Source organism: Candoia aspera, chromosome 1 (genome assembly GCF_035149785.1).
Source record: "Candoia aspera isolate rCanAsp1 chromosome 1, rCanAsp1.hap2, whole genome shotgun sequence".
Classification (NCBI taxonomy): Eukaryota; Metazoa; Chordata; class Lepidosauria; order Squamata; family Boidae; genus Candoia; species Candoia aspera.
In genome coordinates this window covers 278,049,722-278,068,846 of record NC_086153.1, presented here as the reverse complement: position 1 = coordinate 278,068,846, position 19,125 = coordinate 278,049,722, and the positions used below count along the sequence as shown (strand labels likewise).

Below are 19,125 nucleotides of genomic sequence, written 5' to 3'. Positions count from 1 at the left end.
CCTATTGTAGCCGCCACTTCCAGCAGTATGAACCAATAAAACAAAGGTAGGCGAAGAAGGGGGGCAGCAAAACCATAGTGGAAACCAAAATGCTTAGGGAACGAAAAGGTGGAGCGAGATTTTGACAGGCGTAAATGTTCACCAATTATTTTCAGCAGTTCCTGCCGAAGTCAGCGAACGCGTCGGGAAGCTCGAACTGGGGAAGAAGAGAGTAGTTCAGGAGGTGGGAGCTGTTGTTAGGGAGAGGGAGACAGCGCGGCTTGGCGGCTTAGCAGAAGCTGAAGGGAGGCGGCGGCGGCGGCGGCGGCGGCGGCGGCGGGTAGCAGGTGAGACTGAGCGGCCGGCCCGGGAAACTGGCTGGGTGGGGCTCGGCGGAGGGAAGGGGCTCCCGAAGACCGGGTGCGAGGTTCGTCCTCGGCGGAGAGAGCGGGCGACTTGCGCCGAAAGGCCCGGGGTGTGGAGCGGAGCAGAGGGGCGGGCTGGGGCTTGGGCTTTTCGCCCCCGAACCGCCGCGGTGAGTCTCCGGAGGGAAGGAGCGGCCGGGGAGAGCGAGAGCCGGGCGGGCAGGGAAGGAGGAAGGGGCGAGCGAGCCTGCCCATCGCGAGCAAGGAACGTCTTGCCGGGAGGCGGCGGGCGGCTAGGGCCCCCTTGAGCCGGGCTGGAGCTCCGGAGGGACCGGGGCGCGGGCGCAGAGGCTTCCGGGCCCCGTTCCCCCGCCGTGGGAGGAGCGCGGGGGCGACGGGGTTAAACGGCGGGCTGGACGCTGGGCGCGGCGGCGGGCGAGCAGTCCGGGAAAGCGGGCGGTGAGGCGTCCCGGGGAAGGCAGGGGCGCGCGAAGCCGGAGAGGGAGAGGGGTCGCGCCGAGGGGAGAGCACCGCAGCATCCCGCGGAGCCGGGCGGCGAGGCCGACCTCGGGGGCAGGAGTTGCCACCCCGCGGCGGTTCTGGGAGCGCCCGTGACTGTCCTGCCTTCCCGGCTTAGGCCTCGGCTCGGGCTGGTCGGGTTTCCGACGGAATGCTGCCAGTTGGCTTCCTTTCCTCGGAGCTGCGCTGCCTTTCTTGTTTGTGGGGATCCTTTTGCTGAACCCTCGCTTGGCAGTCCAAAGGAGGGTTGGGGTTAGAGTGCAGGCAGGAAAGCGCTGATAGGCTAATTGTCCCTTATTTCTTGTTCTTATTCCTGGGCTTCCTAAGAAACAGATTTGATATGCTGTGGGGTGAAATCAGTGAGGTTAAAGTTTAAAACATCTGTGAAACAGGTGTTGATTTCAGTCATGGGGTCAGTTTGGCCTTTAAGGAAAAAATGGCACATTTTCTAGATAAAAGACTAAAGTTTTTTTTTTAAAACTATAAAAATAATGCAAACTCACAAATAGCTATGGGATTTTATATGTGATGTTGCCCATTTTCTCACATAGCATCAACAAGGAATCCATGTCTCTTTGGTTAGCTACAAGAATAAAGTGGATGTTAATTTTTTTTCTCAAATGGGTTGAATGAATTTACATCTTAAAATTTCTGAGAGTGCTCACTTTGTGAAAAGCCATTATTTCCTTCTCTTACAGCAGCTCTCATCCAGACCTCCTTAATCCACAAGATTTATGTAACCTATACATTAATGTGTTATAAATCTGTATAAAAGCTTCTGGTAGAGTATGTTATGTTTAGTGTGTGGGTTGTCATGCCTTCCGAGCCTCTCTTCCTTGCCCCTCCATTCAGTCTTTCAGTGTAATGCATTTACAGTGATTTGCTGCCTGGTTTCAGTGTGTTGGAAAATGTTTGTCTTAAACATTTTGAAGTTCCCACAATGTGTATATGTAGTCTTCAGCACAGGAGACTGTTAGGAAGCAGACTGTTGTACAGCAGTGGCATTTGTTTCTAGTTACTATTTGCCACAAAAGAGAATAAGGAAGCATAATTTTGGCTTCCCTAATCCTGTCAAAAGCCTTACAAAATCTATCATATCTATTTTATGCCTGACACAAAACAACAGCAATGATCATTACCATTTTTCCACTGGATTGTTGAACTGTTACTCGGTTCTTTCACTTGGCCAGTCCTTATGGAAACACTGAATGACATCATAATCAACAAAATGCAAATATAAAATTGTTCATTCTTTCAGTTTGTAATCTTTGTTTCTTACTAAACTTTCTTAATCTTCAACTGTATACATTTAGGGGGAGAGTTAAACCACTGCTCAGTATACAGAAAATTATTCTACAGTGTAGTTTTAACATTTTACACCAAAAGAGCTGTCTTGGATCAAATATTTATTATACTCTTTGGTGGAAAATATACAATAAGGAAAATAAATCCTATTGTGATGATTTGCATCTTCCTACATGTTTATTTACTGAATTAACTCACCCTGATTAGATGATGTATGTTATGCTCATACACTGTTGTCTGGAACATTACTGCCCAAATCCAGATACACCATTAAATAAGGTAACATTTTAAATGAATTTTGAAACATTACAAAGCAACATTCTCTCCTAGCTTGTGGAGATTAAGCCATCACAGATTATCAGACAAGTGATTAGCCTAGATAGATGAATTATGGTACACCACTTAATACATCTAAGTACTTGAGAGGTGTTGGATGGTATGACTTACTTCACAGTCCTGTGTTCCATTTAAAGAAATATGGTTGAAGAAGCTAAACATTTTGCCAGATTGCTAGTAGGTATAGCAGTCAGTCAAAAGTGTTATGTCTAAAGTTTTACATGGAATTGCTCAACTTTGTACTTATGAGCTCTAAGATTGGAAGTACTGAAAATATTTTAATTGAATCCAGAGCTACTTGGAAAATGTTCTTGGCTCTAGATTAGTTTAGAATAGGCAGTTGTCAATTCCAGACTTGTAAAACTATTTCTGAGCAATCCAAATGTTTATTGGTAAAAATAATATTGGTTAAGAGATTAAATTCATCTGCTCCTTTCTACACATTCCTCTGGGTGCTGTATCCTGTATAGAAGGCTGTATTTGCCTCCATTATTACCTTTGCTTGCCTTTGCTTTAAAATCTTTTATTTTTTCTTGACTGCTATAAAGAAAAGCACTGAATAAGTGACTATAATGAACACTGGTCTCTTTCTCATCCTCAGCACCTCTGGATGCAATCCCCAGTATGTAGATTAGAAATGGGGGTCAAAAGTACTGGAAATAAGGAAAAGAATGGTGGCAAGAACCACTGTATGTTCCTCACTCAGCTCTGTTTCCTTCTCCTTTAAACACTTTTCTTTAACTGCTTACAGTAAAACTGTAGTATATAGCTATACTGCTAATGTCTTTTTTTCTCATTTCCAATGGTTTGGGCTTGTATGCCAAGGAAACTGGTTATCTGAAATGCCGATGGCAGCAAGAGCAGGTCATCATACTGCCTCTGTCGTGATGAGAAAAGATTTTTGTTATCTTATTTCAGGTGAGAGGAAAAAGTGCAAAGAACACTGGCAGATGGGAGAATGGGTCCATTTGTAACCTTGCATACCACATGCAGGGGTAGGCAGGTTGATTGATTATGTGCCACCAAGTTGTTGTTGACTCTTAGCTGTTGTTGACCACGTAGATAGATTTTCTCCATGATGATCTGTCCCTAACTTGGTCCTTCATGTCTTACAACATGCACCCGTTGCCTCTGTAACTGAGTCCATCCATCTTGCTGCTGTTCATCCTCTTTCCTTCCACTTTCCCCAGCATTATGTATTTTTCAAGAGAGCTAAATCTTCACATAATGTGTCCAAAATATTATAATCTGAGCCTGGTTGTTTGTGCCTCAAATAAGAACTGTGGATTGATTCGTTCTATGATTCATTTAATTTATTGGCTGTCCATGGTATTCTCAAGAGCCTTTTCAAACACCGAAGTTCGAAAGTGTCAATGCTCTTCCCATCCTGCTTCTTCAGAGTCCAACTTTCACTTCCATCACAGGGAAAATAATTACTTGCGCGATTCTGAACTTTGTAGATATAGACACATCACACAGCATCCAAATAACTTTTCCAATCATTTCATGGCTGCTCTACTAAGTGCTAGTCTGTGGCATATTTCTTGACTGCTTATTTCTGTACTGTTGATGGTTGATCCTAAAAAGGGAGAAGCTATCTACCACTTCAATATCTTCATTATCAAGTGGCAGGCAGATGTAAAGTAATGTAGTGCATCTTCCTGGGTTGTTATAGAAAGAGTCTTCAGAGATGTCCAGTAAATCCTCTCCTCCACCACTCTTTATTGAGGGCCTTCCCAGATTGGCTATGGACACAGGACAGTAGTCTCTGCTCAGCTGAGAAGCATGTTTTGGGAGCAGCAAACTGTAAGGGCTAGAGTGGGAGAGATTTAAATTGAACTGATGGCCAAGCAGGATAGAAGTAAAAGAAGAGGAGGGTACACTGACTGATGCAGTGTGAAGAAAATATATATAGTAGTTGTTTTTCTCATGAGAACTATAAATATTTGTCAAAATCACGGATCTGGTCTGTTTGAAAATGCGATAGCATAAAAACATGGATCTGAGGGAATGACTCTCAGCCCCCATCACTGTCAAATCACAGATCATTTGTATTTCTATAGACTAAACCAAAAAAACTAACCATTTTAAATGCTGTCACTGTGCAGAAGTATGGATCTGAGGCATACATCTGATATTCCCTCTTTAACACAGAATATTACAACAATATATTATGCAGTGAAAAAAACGCATATCCAAAAAACAGCAAATAGAATACAATAGAGAACTATTAGTACAATGGTTAATGTATTGGACTGGAATTGGAGTAGCTCAGGTTCAAGTCTCTACTTGACCATGGGCCTAATGGATGGCTTGGACAAGTCATTATATCTCAGTTCAACTTACTTTAGAGAGAGGTTATGGGATAAAATAAAGGAAGGCTGTGTGAGCTGCCTTGAGGCAATAGGAAAAGGTGAGATATAAATTTGGTTATAATACAGTATGATATAGTCCTGGCAACATCAAACTCTTAAATATTTTGTTAAACAAGAATCTGAGTTGTTTAGAAATAGTGTTATATGCATTGGCCATAGTCAGGACACTATTAGAAAGACTGTTGCTTTGTGGACACTAATATGTTGAAAAATTTCTCAATGCTAAACTATTCCATCTTGTTTCATTTCCCCCAACTAAGAAGAGATGACATAAAGCCTGAGAGAGGCCAAAGTGTTGCAAGGGTAAGTGTCAGAGGTGGTTGTAATTTTGATGTAATTGTGAAACCAGGTGGCTACAATAACTCAGTAACAGTATTGAATGAAGTGTGTGGTGCTGGAGTAGAGTTTTATTCAAGGCTACTTAGATAACATATCAGTAGTATTAAAGCAGAAAAAGTTTTAGTGAGAGCTGACCTTTTGCCTGTAAACTTTCTCTTTAAGGAGTCCATTTAGCAATTGAGAGAATCACTGAAATAATACTGCTTTGTGGCCTTTTGTCAAAAAGCAAGGTATGAATTGTGTGAATAATAGTCTCAGAGATACGATGCTAGTATCCAGGCATGTGTTTGTGTTTAGCTGTAATCCAAGGAAGAGAAAATGGAGTGGAAAGCTGGGCTTTTCCCAAATATGTTTGTATTCTGCTTCCTATTGGTTTCAGTCACCATGGCCAGCAGACCAACATCATCTGAGGAGTTCGAGTTTTGCTTTCAGTAGTGTTGTTGCCTGTGGATATTTTATGATGGAGATTTTGGTCTTGTGATTCATTTCTTATGGAGGGTAAAATGAAAGGCAGTGTTAGTGGTCATGCACCTTAAAAGCATAAAGAAACTCCATTTATAATTGCCATCAGAAAGATCAGAAGCTGCTTCTTTATTTTTTTTTTCTTTTTCTTTTCTACTTCTTTCTTGCTTATTCACTATTCTGTCTTAGTTTCTTTTCTGTTATTTATATTGTTTTTATCTTGTTAAAAATTTCTTCAATAAAATTAAAAAACATAAATTCATTTCAGAATAAAGATTCTTGGTGTGAAAAGTGCTGGCATGTGTACTGCAGCACTTTTAGGCACCACTGTACTCATGAGGTCACGTTCGATCATTTATACAACTGCTATTGCTTTTTTTTTTTGCTTTAAAAATTAGTGGAAAGCAGTTTTGTTTGGCTCCTGTGGGAGAGCACACCATTTAAAGGAAATTGTCTCTTGGACATGGGCTTCCCCTAATCTTTTTTTTGGGGGGGCAATGTAGCTTTTTTTGTCTGCAGGATGCAAGTCAGTGGAGACATTACTTGCATACACTTCTTGCTGGGTGTGCATGTATTAGTAAAAGCACAAAAGATACTACTTGGAATGGGAACAGAAGACACTCCCAAAATTTTGTGCAAACCACAAAACATTAACAATCATTTCATAGTTACACCCGTGACACTTTAAAGTTTGGGGATGCTCAAAGACCTTGCTGAATCTGGACTTGCTGAATGACAAAGCCAGAAAGCATGCCTAAAATATAAAATGTTGCTGCTGTTCCAGGCAGGGCTGGAGCTAGGGTCTGTGTCACCCGGGGCAAACATGGATTCTGTGCCCATTTTGGCACCCCCCCAGCACTCATTTTGGCGCCCCCCCCAGCGCGGCACCTGAGGCACATGCCCACTCCCCCCCCCCCAGTTGCGGCCCTGGTTCCAGGAACATAAATCCTATTTCAGCTCAAGGACTGAATTGACTTTAGGCAAATACATATCCAGGTGAGGTGAGGAATACAGAGAGCTTGGCCAGATCCCAGACTTGATGGGGACATGATAGTGGACATGCATCTTATAACACACGTTTCTCTTTTTCGTCTCTGTGCACTTACTTCCCATTTGGTGTCACCCCACATACAAACATATTCTGTCTCTCTACAGGAAGACGTTTTTTCTCCTCAGTAATGCTGCCTTCCCCCTCCTAGTGAAAAAGTCTTACTGTACAGCAGTGTGTCTCTAAAATAGTTGGTGGAAGTGATTTTAAATCCTTGAGTATGGGAATATCTTTTTATTAGCTGCTGACTGGAGAGAAGAGCTGCTCACTTTTCTTAGAAATTATGGTGAGCCTGTGGGGACTCAGTCAAAGCTAGGAAAGGGGAGAAGGACTGGATCTTGGGGGAAGAAGATCTTGCTAACTGGATGACTAGTCCCTGTGGGCCATATTCAGCAGAAAGAAAAAGCATCTTTTAAGTTTCTAGTAATGTCCTTTTAATTCCCATTTAGGTAAGACTGCAGATAAGTGAAATTGGTACTCTAACAAAAAGTCCTGGACAGGGTCTCTGCTTTCCTTCTGGGACACAGATTTTTATTGCTTGGGGCATATCAAACTTTTTCTGTTCATAGTTGTAGAGGAATAAATAGATCTTTATACTTCTAAATATATCTTAAGTTATGGCTTCAGCAAATATATTTAAATGTTGAACCTTTTCCTGAAATACTTTGCATCTCAGGAAAGAGTAATATAATGGGAATTTTAATATGCATTGGCTCTTAAGTTGGCAAGGTCATATAATTCATGGTTCTACATAGTGCTAAACTATAATTATGTATGAAGGATAAAGAGGGGTCATCATTTTTTTTTTTTTTGCATAACAAAACTTCACCTAATTTTTTTCCCAAGCCCGGTACCTTGCCAGCCAGTTACTTATTGAGACATCCCTGTAGTTCTTCTTGTGTGTGTTTTGTTGGAAAAAGCTGAACAAAGTTCTGTGGAAAATCATTTGGTCATTTTCTTTCTGCAAACATGTTTGGTATGCTTTGGACTTGTACTGTCTTTCTGGTAATTCTGTCTTTGCAGACTGCCACATTCCCAGAAACAATTAGTTCTGTCCCCTATCTTCCAATAGTTTAGCCTTAATTTGTTGGACTGAGCCTTTAGTTTTGTGAATTCTGTGTGGAGAGCTTTTCCTGATGGGACAATTACATGTTTACTATTTTGTATCTTTGATAGGACATTTGCCGGACAGTATGTTTCTAGATGCTTCATACTGCCAACTGATGCATGTGCCTTTTGAAGAGCAGATAGGCTCATAAACTGATCCTGTGCATATTTGTTCAGACGTAAGTTCTTCTGAGTTTAGTAAGGCTTAACTACCAAAGAAGTGTGTGTAGGAATGCAGCCTTAGTTTATGTAGTGTTAAAGAGCTGCTTAATGAAAGACAATAAAATAATTTCTCATGTGTATGTAACTTTGATATTTAATCTGTCTAGCTGTATTTTTTTGTTTTGTCCCTGAAAAAATAAAATGCTTGATGGGATAGGAAGGAACAATAGTGTGGGTTTTTTTCTGCCTTACTTTTTTATTTGGTATGCATTAACATAATATAGTTCATGTTTTTTAGTTTTGTGTGTTGTATAAATATTCACAAATTTCTGAGAACCAAAAGAAGCTGAGATGAATATTTAGGAAGAATCAGTCATGTGGAATTAATGTATCTTATTTGTTACATTCATATATATTAAAATTTCTACTTGGAAATTATTGTGGTAACTTGGTAACTCAATAGCATGCACTTCCATTGCACTATTAGAAATTTAGGAAAAAAATTTGGCACTGAAAATTTTAATAAGCTAATAAATCAATTCTGTTATATCTTAAGAAGTAATATACATATATAAATACATTCATGCATATGCCCCCATCATGCTATTTCTTTCAGGGTAAACAGCATTATCAAAAGTATAGAAAGGGAGTAAGAAACAGCAAGCCAAAGAAATTAAGACATAAAATAAAAGGAAATACTGCTGAATCTGGTTTATAGCAACACCTGTATCTGAAAACTTTTCTATCCTCCTTGCTTCCACCATGTCTATAAACAGCTTCATGTGTTACCTCTCTGTTTTTTAGGATTCATTGACTCCATCCAATCACAACTTTGTCTTCCCCGTCCTCTTGATCCACTGACTCTTCCTTCATATATTTGTTATGAGATCCAGTCCTTATTCCTTCTGTGAGAAGCCACATCAGTATTCTTTTGTGCTGCTCACACACGTCCATATTCAATCCATATGCATTCATTACCCATTCACTTTTACCTATATTTTATGCTTTGCCACACATTTAAGTGCCCCATTCCTAATGCATTCAACTTTTATGTTTTTCCTTATGCACACAGTTCACAGTTCCCTATTAGAAAGTGACAAAAGCATGCTGTTGTTTACAGCCTTTTGCATTTTGTTTGACAAACATTAATTTCTTGCAACATGCTGTGTGTGTGTGTGTGTGTGTGCTATAGCTTTGTGCCTTCAAGTCAGTCTTGACTCCTGGTGACTGCCTGGACAAGTCCCTGCAGTTTTCTTGGCAATATTTTCAGAAGTGGTTTGCCCTTGCCTGTTTCCTAAGGCTGTGAGAGAATGACTTGCCCAAGGTCACCCAGCTGGCTTTGTGCCTAAGATGGGACTAGAACTCAGAGTCTCCTGGTTTCTATACTGGTGCCCTAATCACTGTACCAAACTGGCTCTCCATACTGTATATTACCTATTACCTTTCTACCAGCATTAGCACTTCTTAAGATTTCATCATCCCTCATCCATTTTACTAAACATTTTACTGAGGTGCACTAATTCATCTACTTGCTCTAAATTTTTGTCATTTATTTATAACTTCAAATTATTTGCTACATCTTCTCTGTCAAACAACTCTCTTGGTCTTTAATACATTAATTTTCAGAGCCATACTTTTTGTATCTTACAATTTATCATTCATTGCAAATCATTTGGATTTTCACAGAAGTGTCTGCATATAAAAGTACATACACATTTACAGCCTCAGTCAATATATTTGTGATGTCATCATAAGCATTCCTTATACATGTATCCGTAAATACATCAAACAACCAAAGGGACATCATTCATCCTTGTCTTGCTTTCTTCTCAGTGTTGAATCACTGGTAACTATTCCATTTATTCTCATGCGTGCTTTACACCACGCATATACTCACCACGCATATACTTCTCACATTTAGCAACCAGCCCTCAACTCCATATCTGTGTAGAACATTTCATAATTTAAGTCCATTGACTCTATCATACATTTTCTAAGAATCAGTGTTTTTCAACCTTAGCAACTTTATGATGTCTGGACCTCAACTCCCAGAATTCCCCAGCCATGCTTAAAGTTGCCAAGGTTGAGAAACACTGCTCTAAATCAACAAACATACCAGTGATCCCCTGAACAGCAAAACTCCGGTATGCATACCCTTTATCGGGCATAAAGCCACACTTCATTCCCAAACTTTGCTCATTGTTACCTCTCGTATCCTGTCAGTCAAAATTCTGCCAAACACTTTCTCAGGTATGCTTAGCAGATGAATTCCACAATGGGTTTTGTTTATAGTCTTGCTACCTTTCCCTTTGTTTAAGGGAATAGTAATGGCATTGTTCCAGTCAGCAGGCGCAAATGCATTTTTCACATGTACACTGAAGAAGTTACACAGCTACTCCATAAGCTAACTGCATCCAAATTTTAACATTTCTCCAATGATACCATCTATTCCTGTAGCCTTTCCATTTTTCAGTATTCTTACATGTATGATTTTTTTTCATTTGTTTTAATCGAACACTAACATTTAGAGCATGTTTTAACTTGATTGTTTGACATATTTTCATTCCTATACAATCTCTAAAATAATCCAAACATTCTTTCATTTCAGTTTTATCTCAAAGCATTTCATTACTTTTATTTTTAATTCCATTTCTCTGTTGGAGACTACTTGTTTAGCCCTTTTCACCCATTTCCAAACTAGCTTTTATTCTATCAAAATCACTTTGGATTTGCTGTGCCATTTTTAATTCTTCCATGCTCCATGTTCCATCAATTAGGGATTGTCATCAAGTGGGACCCAAGAAGTGTGCCTTTTCCATAGCTGTTCCTATCCTCTAAAATACCATACCACTCAAGGTTAGGTTGGCTTCAACTCTGCTCACCTTGTTGAAAGCCTTGAAGACTTGGTTGTTTTCCTGGATGTAGGATTGGGAGAGCAATTGAGCCCAAATTGCTGGTGTATGGTGTCTTCAACAGCCATTTTGTGTTTTAGTTGGTCTTGATATATATTTTTTATATTGTACTTACATTGTATCTTAAATTTTTTGTTAGCTACTCAGAGTCGCATTAGTGACATGGATGGCCATATAAATCAATTTAACTAAATAAATTCCTATTAGTGTAACCACACATTTCTATGGCACACTCTCTCTTTCTCTCTCTGTACACGCATGTAAGTGCACATTCTGCACTTATCTTGTTCTCTCTTTTTATGTCACTTAACAGAATATTTTTCCCCAGGTCACAGTCATTTAGAGTGTTGTACAATTTCTCTTAACACTCATATCTGGTTCTTCCATGTACCATTTACTGAAGTATAACATACAACCTTCACCAACTGATGGATTCCTGCTCTCATATATACTCACAGCAATCTAGGCGGTATCAGTTATACTTTGATATACATTTTAGCCTTTTCATTCATAATGAATCTCCATTTTCACTTCCCTGCATGTATTTATGAAATTCAGGCCATAGGTTCAGGCTGCCTTCATTCAGATCCAGTACATCCTTTCCATTTCTCTTAGTTTCAGAGCATATAGCATATCTATTTATTTCATTTCATTTATAAATCATCCTGTTTATCATTTACTTCTCTCATTCCAAGTCTTCCATATGTTATTGTCATCACCAGGAAGGCCCAAAATGTTGACCTCTATCATCCATCATGGCTTTGAGCAACTTTCTTATAATGCTTTTAATAAGTTAGAGAAAATTTATTGTAGCCATATGCAGCATCCTCTACCAAAGATAAGGACAATGCCAATCAGTTTGGGCACATTTTGGCCAGTATGCCACAAGTACAACCAAAGCCCAGCTTTATCCAAGCTTGTTTACAGGATTTTATGCAAGCTAGGATCTCTCTTCCCTTGCAAGCCAACACACCGTTTGAAATACCTTTACACCTTAGCAAAAGACATAACTTACCTGTCATGTCAAATAGTCCAAGAATAGTATACTGTAAGTAAATGTAGACTTCATATTCTTATGATAGAATATACAAAACTCATACATGAATGCTTCCTAGAACTATTCCATTTTTAAAAAAATGTCCATTAGCTGTTAGTGATTATAATTCTAGTAAAACAAAATGTCTTATTGGGAAACATATAATAGAAAATTCTTTTTAAAAGACCTACTTATGAAGCACACCACCTTCAAACTCTCAAAATGGAAAGTTACATGGCTGCTGCACTATTTATGAGGGAAAACTTGGTGCTAGTGCAAAACTCAGTGAAAAACACAAATTTGGGTTCTGTTTGTAAAAGAAACAAACAAAACCCCCAGGGGAATTCAGTGTTGGAATCCCATAAGAAAAAAGTTGGCAATAAAGTTATGCTATTAAGTCTTAGCTCTGTAATTCCTGCCTATTGGATTCCTTTCCTTCCTTCCTGTATTTTTCCTTCCCTCCATTCTTTTTTCGAGTAGCCTAGTGAACTGTTTGTTATCCATTGCCAGGTTTCCTGACTCCTTTTTAAAATTTATTTAAACATATTTACATCCCACTGTGAAAAATTAAGTAAAACATCTATAGTACATTAAACATAAAACATCTTATACATACTTTTTTATGCTTTCTGTTGAAGTAAACCTTCCCTTGAGCCTTGTAACTGTTCTAGCCCATCGCCCCGTGTCCCTCCTTCCTTTTTTCCTAAGTTGTTATCTCTCAACTAGTGACCTGTCTTGCTCGTCATGACCTCTGTGATCTCTATCAATTAGGATTTTCATCTGTTGTTCCACTGAGACAGCATAACATTCTAGTGGCCAAGGCACAGCACGTGTTATTTGTGCTGGTGCTCTTAGACTTATCACCCAGGTTGATACTCTTAACCATCAGATATTTTTGTCCTAGTTGTAGTCTATGAGTGTCACTGGTGCAGCTTTCTCCTTGTTTGGGTCACTTTTGTCTTGTTGTTTTTCTGTTGCTTTTAACAACTCTACTTCATGCAGGTTCCCTTTCACTGTTGGTATTCCCCAAGGTTCAATCCTGGGCCCTGTTTTCTTTATACTCCTTTGAATGACTTGATCACTAGCCTCAATTTTCTGAGCCAGTGCCAATGATACCCTAGTGTATTGATCTTTTTCCAAGCTTATGTGAGACATGGGATTTCACAGTGGGCTTTTTACAAGAAATTTCATAATGATTACTCTCCATTATCTTAAACTCAACGTGGACAAAACAAATTTTAGTGTTTCACTCTGATCACCATTCCCCCACTTTCTGATTTTTCTTTCTGTCTCAAGGGTTATGAGATTGCCCCCATGCCAGTTGCCAGGAATTTGGGTGTGTAGATAGACAATAGGTTGACCCTGCAACTAATATGAGGGCCTGCCATTTTCATCCATGTAACATTCAGTTCTTGATGCCCGATACCACAAAACTTCTTATTCATGCTGTGGTTGTATCACATCTACATTACTGCAACAGCCTACTGACAGGACTCCCCTCTCCTACTTTTGCTCACGTTCCCTGGCTTTTATGTTGTGTATCTGATTATTTGATTTAATTAGTTAAATATTGTTAGTACATTTTATATGGCCTAGTTTATCTCCTTTTTAAATTATAAATACCTTTTTGGTATCCTAGTATTTTTTAGAATTAGAATTGCCTATGTTTGTACTATGTCCACGTAATTTTTTTATTTTAATTAATTAACTGATAGTCCTTTATTTCTGCTCTGCAATTAGTTTTTAAGTATGATATAAATAAATCCCATTACACTATTATAATGGATTGTTTGTTTTTATTGTTAACTGTCCAGAGTCACTTGACTCCAGTGATAAGTAAATGCTTATATGCTTCTATATATTATAAACTGTGCTAAATGCTTCTTTATATTATAAACCATGTTAATTTATAACCATAAATGGGAGAACAGCTTGCTACACTATTTCTTAATTAAGCCTCTTTCATCTGTCTGCTGCATTGTATATGCTCTACGTGCTTTCCTATGTCTGTACAAAGAATGTTCACTGCAGGATATAATAATAGACGTAGGATTTAGCATCATGAAACTTTAGGCTTGAAAAGATGTGATTAGAACCTGGTGAAACCTTAGAGGCTTTTGGGTGAGATGCATATATTAGGAGAAATTTTATTTGTATTCTATCATTTGTCAAATCCAACCTTTTTGGCCCAGATGTTTTGCAATAAGAATGAACACATCTGTGAGACTTGCCTAAGTATGCATTCAGCTCATATTTTATTGGGAAGTCTGATGCTACTATTGATAAAATGAAAAGATGATCTCTCTAAGGAGAAAACTGTTTTGTAGAAAGTTATCTAAATTTATTTAACTTCTGTCAGTGATAATTTTGGTCTTCACTTTGTTTTTCATTTTGCAACTTTTGTAATTCTTTACCTTAGTTATCATGTAGATTCTCCTATTTTTGTTTGTCTGGAAAGTAGAATTTTTTTAAAGAGTTGGAAAAATAATTTCATTTTCCCTCATCAATATAAAGAATAAAATACTGTCCAAAATCTAATCTCTTTAAAGAAAATGTGCTTTTATCTCTAATCTCTATCACTGTATGAAGGAGTGGAAGGACATGTGTGGAAAATAACAGGCCATCTTCCTTGCCAGTTTGTACAATATTTGTAAATTATGGATCCCCAAATTATTACAATAGTATGGTATTTGAACTAATGTAGGAGTTAGTTTTTTCCTGGTAGAGATTAGTCGTAGAATTGTGTTGATAGCACTTCACTAGAAAATCTGGGACTTTGTCCTTCGGACCTTTTATCTTTTACATAGTTAATTCTTGTTTGGCTTATTCTTAGCTTCCAAAGTTCATTTAACCTGAAAGGTTTGCGTGGTGGAAGAGAAGAATGATATATCACATTCAAATTTATGTAATAGCAAATTACTAAAACATGCTTCTAATAGGGAATGAGTGCAACATATCTCAAACCAAATGTTTTCCAAAAAAAACCAAAAACATTTTAATTAGAAGCAAACACCCTTGTGAATTTGTTACCTCAGATTCACTTCTTGGTGCAATACAAAGCAATATTGCAGTCTGTTGAAACTCCTTGTCAAAAGGTTACTTTTTTAGCTTCCTATTCCCTAACTCAAGAACAATTTTCTGGTTCATCCAAATAATATGCTGTACATATTTTCCTTTCCCCACAATAGTATAGGCATATTTCCCATGTCTGAATAAGAATCATATACAACTTGATGGTGTGTGCAGAACTAGAAATATTTTTGAATTGGCATTGACTGATAATACAAGGGTTAGCATTTTGAGTCCGCAATGGATTATTCAGTGGGTACTCAGAAATATAAGTGTAGGAAAAAATACAATTAGTTGAAGAAAAAGAGAGGCATGACCTTCAGATAAAAGCAAAATAATAATCAGTTTCCCCATGTTTATGGTTCCTCATGACTATACAAGGTATAAGACCTTATTCTTTATTTTTTATTAGTAAAAAATGGGGATAGGATAGAATAAAGGCTGGATACAGACAGGATTCTTCTTAAGGGCGGAGGTTGTCATTAAACCCTTCTAATATCTTCTCTGAATTTCAGAAAGGACCTGCTTAATGACAGTGACTTAAAAGAAGAAAAAAAAAGAGTCAACCTCGTAATAAGGGGGGCAGCCTGGCTCTTTAGATCAGCCAGAAGAACAGCTGCAAGGAACTTTCTTTGTCCTTTTCTGCCTGATACGGCACTCAGCTCCTGATAATTTCTATGAGATGGGAGAGTTTAAGGGTGGAATATTCTGACCTCTTCCATCAGCAGTGGATTGAAAATTTTGCTATCTAAGGTTTTACTTCTACTGACTAATGCTGCTCTTAAAACCAAAATTTCTGGAATAAAAGAACAGAAAAGCTTGTTTGGGAAAATACAGCCTTTAAATATCATTAAGGATATATTTACTGTAGAAATCTATCCAAATTCTAGCAAGTAAATTTAATAATTCAATACCAAGAAAGTACCAAGTTTACAGGCTAACCGGGAGTTCAAAAGAACTCTGGAAGAAAGCAGTGACAAACTGCTTGCGTATTGCTGCCAAGAAAGTTACATGTGTCCATGAAAAGGCACTAGGAGTGGAGCTGAACTTGAGGGAAACTATCGTTTTTTTTTTTTTTGGCTGAATATAATTTGGGCCAAAATGTAGCTGCATGAACACATTAAAATATACCACCTTTTAAAAGATATCAACATATCAGAATTAGAATAAGTATTTTTTTCATGTATGAACGTTATTTCTGTTTTAGAGCAAACTACACAATTGATAATGGGTCTTCAACCAATATCTAATAATTTAATATATGGACATCATGATATTTAGAGCCAGTTTGGTGTAGTGGTTAAGGCATCAGGCTAGAAACCAGGAGATGGTGAGTTCTAGTCCCGCCTTAGGCACAAAGCCACCTTTGAAAAACCTTGCTAAGAAAAACTGCAGGGGACTTGTCCAGGCAGTCTCCGAAAATTGGACATGATTGAATGGATTTTAAAAAATCATGATATTAATGTATCCTATAAGTCAGAGATGATTGACGTATGGGTCACCAGATGTTGAGTGATGGCAGCCCTATCCGGCACGACCAGGGGTGAGGGCTGCTGAGAATTGCACTTCAGTAATATCTGGAAGTTCATCCCTGGTACATACAAAGTCACTCTTCAGAATAAGAATTTATAGTAATCTTGCAAATAATAAAGTAGAACTTTTGCTTTCTGAGTTCCACTGAACAGCAATTTTGTGCTGCTCCTCTTTCAAAAGGCAGCTTAGAAGAGGGAAGGTGGGTTTTTTTTAGAGATTCTTCAGGAGAGCTCTGTTTCTTGTCCATGCTTACAGCTACATTCTTTGGGACTGCAATGAAGCAATGCATTATGGTAGCCTGAGGCAAGGCATTATTCAAATACAGGCTTGTCTATAGTTACTGACAGCAACCCCTCTTATCTTCTACAAATGTGGATGTAATAGGAACGGCAGAAGAGGTTAGGTCCATAAACTGGGTGATTTGTATAGGAGATTGTGTGCTACTCAGTTTTATTTGCAAGGATGAGTTATACTCATGAAGGAATACATTGACGTAGTCATTATGGAGAGTGTCATAAAGAATGCAGATCTCATAATTTCTGGTACAATATTAAAAGGTATTTCTTGAGGGGAGCATATGTTAGATTTTGATGACTCCCATTTTGAAGTCTAGGAGTAAGTACTGAGTTACTCTTTACTGCTAAATATGTTAGTGTGTGCTTGTGTGTGTTTGTGCGTGAAATATATAGAATGTGGAAATGAAATGCTTCATGTCCAGAAAGCTTTTAGCTCATTCATGAATCCAAATTATTTAGAAAGAATATCGGCATCTAACTATATATTCTCAAGGTACAACTTGCTAGATGCTACTAAGTATTATAGATACCTTTGTCCTGTTTTTTCTTGACTTCCTTGTTATATATCACCAATTACTAATTTGTGCAAAGACCCCACCCCATCATATTGTCCCATGGCAATAAAATATGTATATAATACTAGTGCATTCTGAATTTTTAAAAAATAGTCAAGGAGGAAATTGGTGCTAGATTTTTTTTTAAAGTAGGACTGAAGTACTCTCTTTTTGGGCCATGAAAGGGTTTCATTATGTTCTGTGATGGTAATTACCATCCTAGGTCTACTTAAGTTGCATATATTATATCAGTCATTTATTTATTTATTTATCAAATTTTATCACCGCCCATCTCCTCCCAAAGGAGGGACTCTGGGCAGTTTACAGTAAAGCTAAAAAGATTAAAATACAATAAAGACAAGATATCTTAAATAAAAATATAATTATAGTACACTTATGAATTTAAATCAGAACTTTTAATATTGCCTTATTATTTTTATAACATAAAAAGTTACTTATGACCTGTCCTTGAAGTTACAACCGTCGCACCATCTCCGTGGTCATGTGATTGCAATTTGGGCGCTTGGCAACCGGCTTGCATTTACGACCATTTGCAGTGTCCCGTGGTCACGATTTGCGACCTTCCCAAAAAATCAATTGGAAACAATTCATTCGGTTTACGACTGTTATGATACACTTTACAACTACCACAAAAATGGTAATAAAATCAGATCTGGTCATGTGCCTCGCTTAATGACTGCATCACTTACTACTGAAATTCCAGTCCCTATTGTGGCTGTTAAGCGAGGACTGTCTATAAGGCAATTTGAACATGGAATGAGTTAAGCTGTTAGTAGTTTATATTTTTATTTTTTTAGTTCTAGGGCAGCAATCTAAAATAATCTAAAATAAGGAATATTGTCCCTTTCAGATCAATGCATGTTAAAGATTTCAATACTGATCAGGACATAATTATACACATTGTTGGGTGTTTTCAATATAGACTTGGAAAATCAAGTGCCTTTCTGAATAGAACAGTGACTGATGCCATGACAAATACAATGCCATTGGTATTGCTTTAATATTGCTATCATTAAGTATGGCATTGCTAACAAAAACATCTCTGGAAATCCTAGTGTAGATACAACCTTCTCAATTATTTATATCCTTTTACCCTTTACCTGCTTGTTAATCAACCCTCTTATATTGTGCTTCAAATGCCCTGCCCTGCCTTTGATATAACTTGTAATAAATTTGGGTGGGGGTGGGCCTTTGCACCAAGATACATATTTTTGGTAGTAAGTTACTATTCATAGTAAATCAATTTTGGAATGTTTTTAAAGATCCATCTTGTTTGGCTTTAAGAACCAGAAATATATATGTAAATCATTCATTATATTTAAATAGCAGAAAGTTTTGTATACATATCTAGTAAGAGATGTTGGATTGGTTTTGACATAACAAAGAATCTCAAACTTTTGTACGTTGTGCTTTCTTCTTCCTTCTGTGTACCCTATATAACATCAGATTTTGTGGCAAATTTAATATTTCATCCAGTAAGGGCTGCTTGCAAGCTAGAATTGAAGACTCTGTACTATAATTCACTTAAAGTGCAGTTTGTCCATTTCAGTTTGCCCATTTCAAAAGAAAATAGTAGTGGTCATGAAATTAAATGTTTGAGACAGAAATGAACATATTGTGAGAAAAAGAGGCTACTTAACCCCAAGGTGGTTTGTTTTGTTCAGTTTTTGGATTTTTAAATTACCCAACACTAGAGTTATCTGGGTG

At 38.0% G+C, this 19,125-nt stretch overlaps 1 protein-coding gene across 4 annotated transcripts in view; it reads left to right on the top strand.

Moving 5' to 3' along the window:
* The first annotated feature begins 293 nt into the window (after positions 1-293).
* NUMB (NUMB endocytic adaptor protein) overlaps positions 294-19,125 on the top strand; it is a 77,893-nt gene continuing 59,061 nt past the window's right edge. For 2 of the 4 annotated variants that reach the window (XM_063289865.1, XM_063289863.1), the window contains exon 1: positions 376-514. The gene's annotated coding sequence lies outside the window, so the exon portion shown is untranslated. Of the gene's footprint in view, positions 327-375; positions 515-5,142; positions 5,183-19,125 lie in introns of those variants that run through there. The other 2 variants (XM_063289866.1, XM_063289867.1) reach the window with 2 other exon arrangements.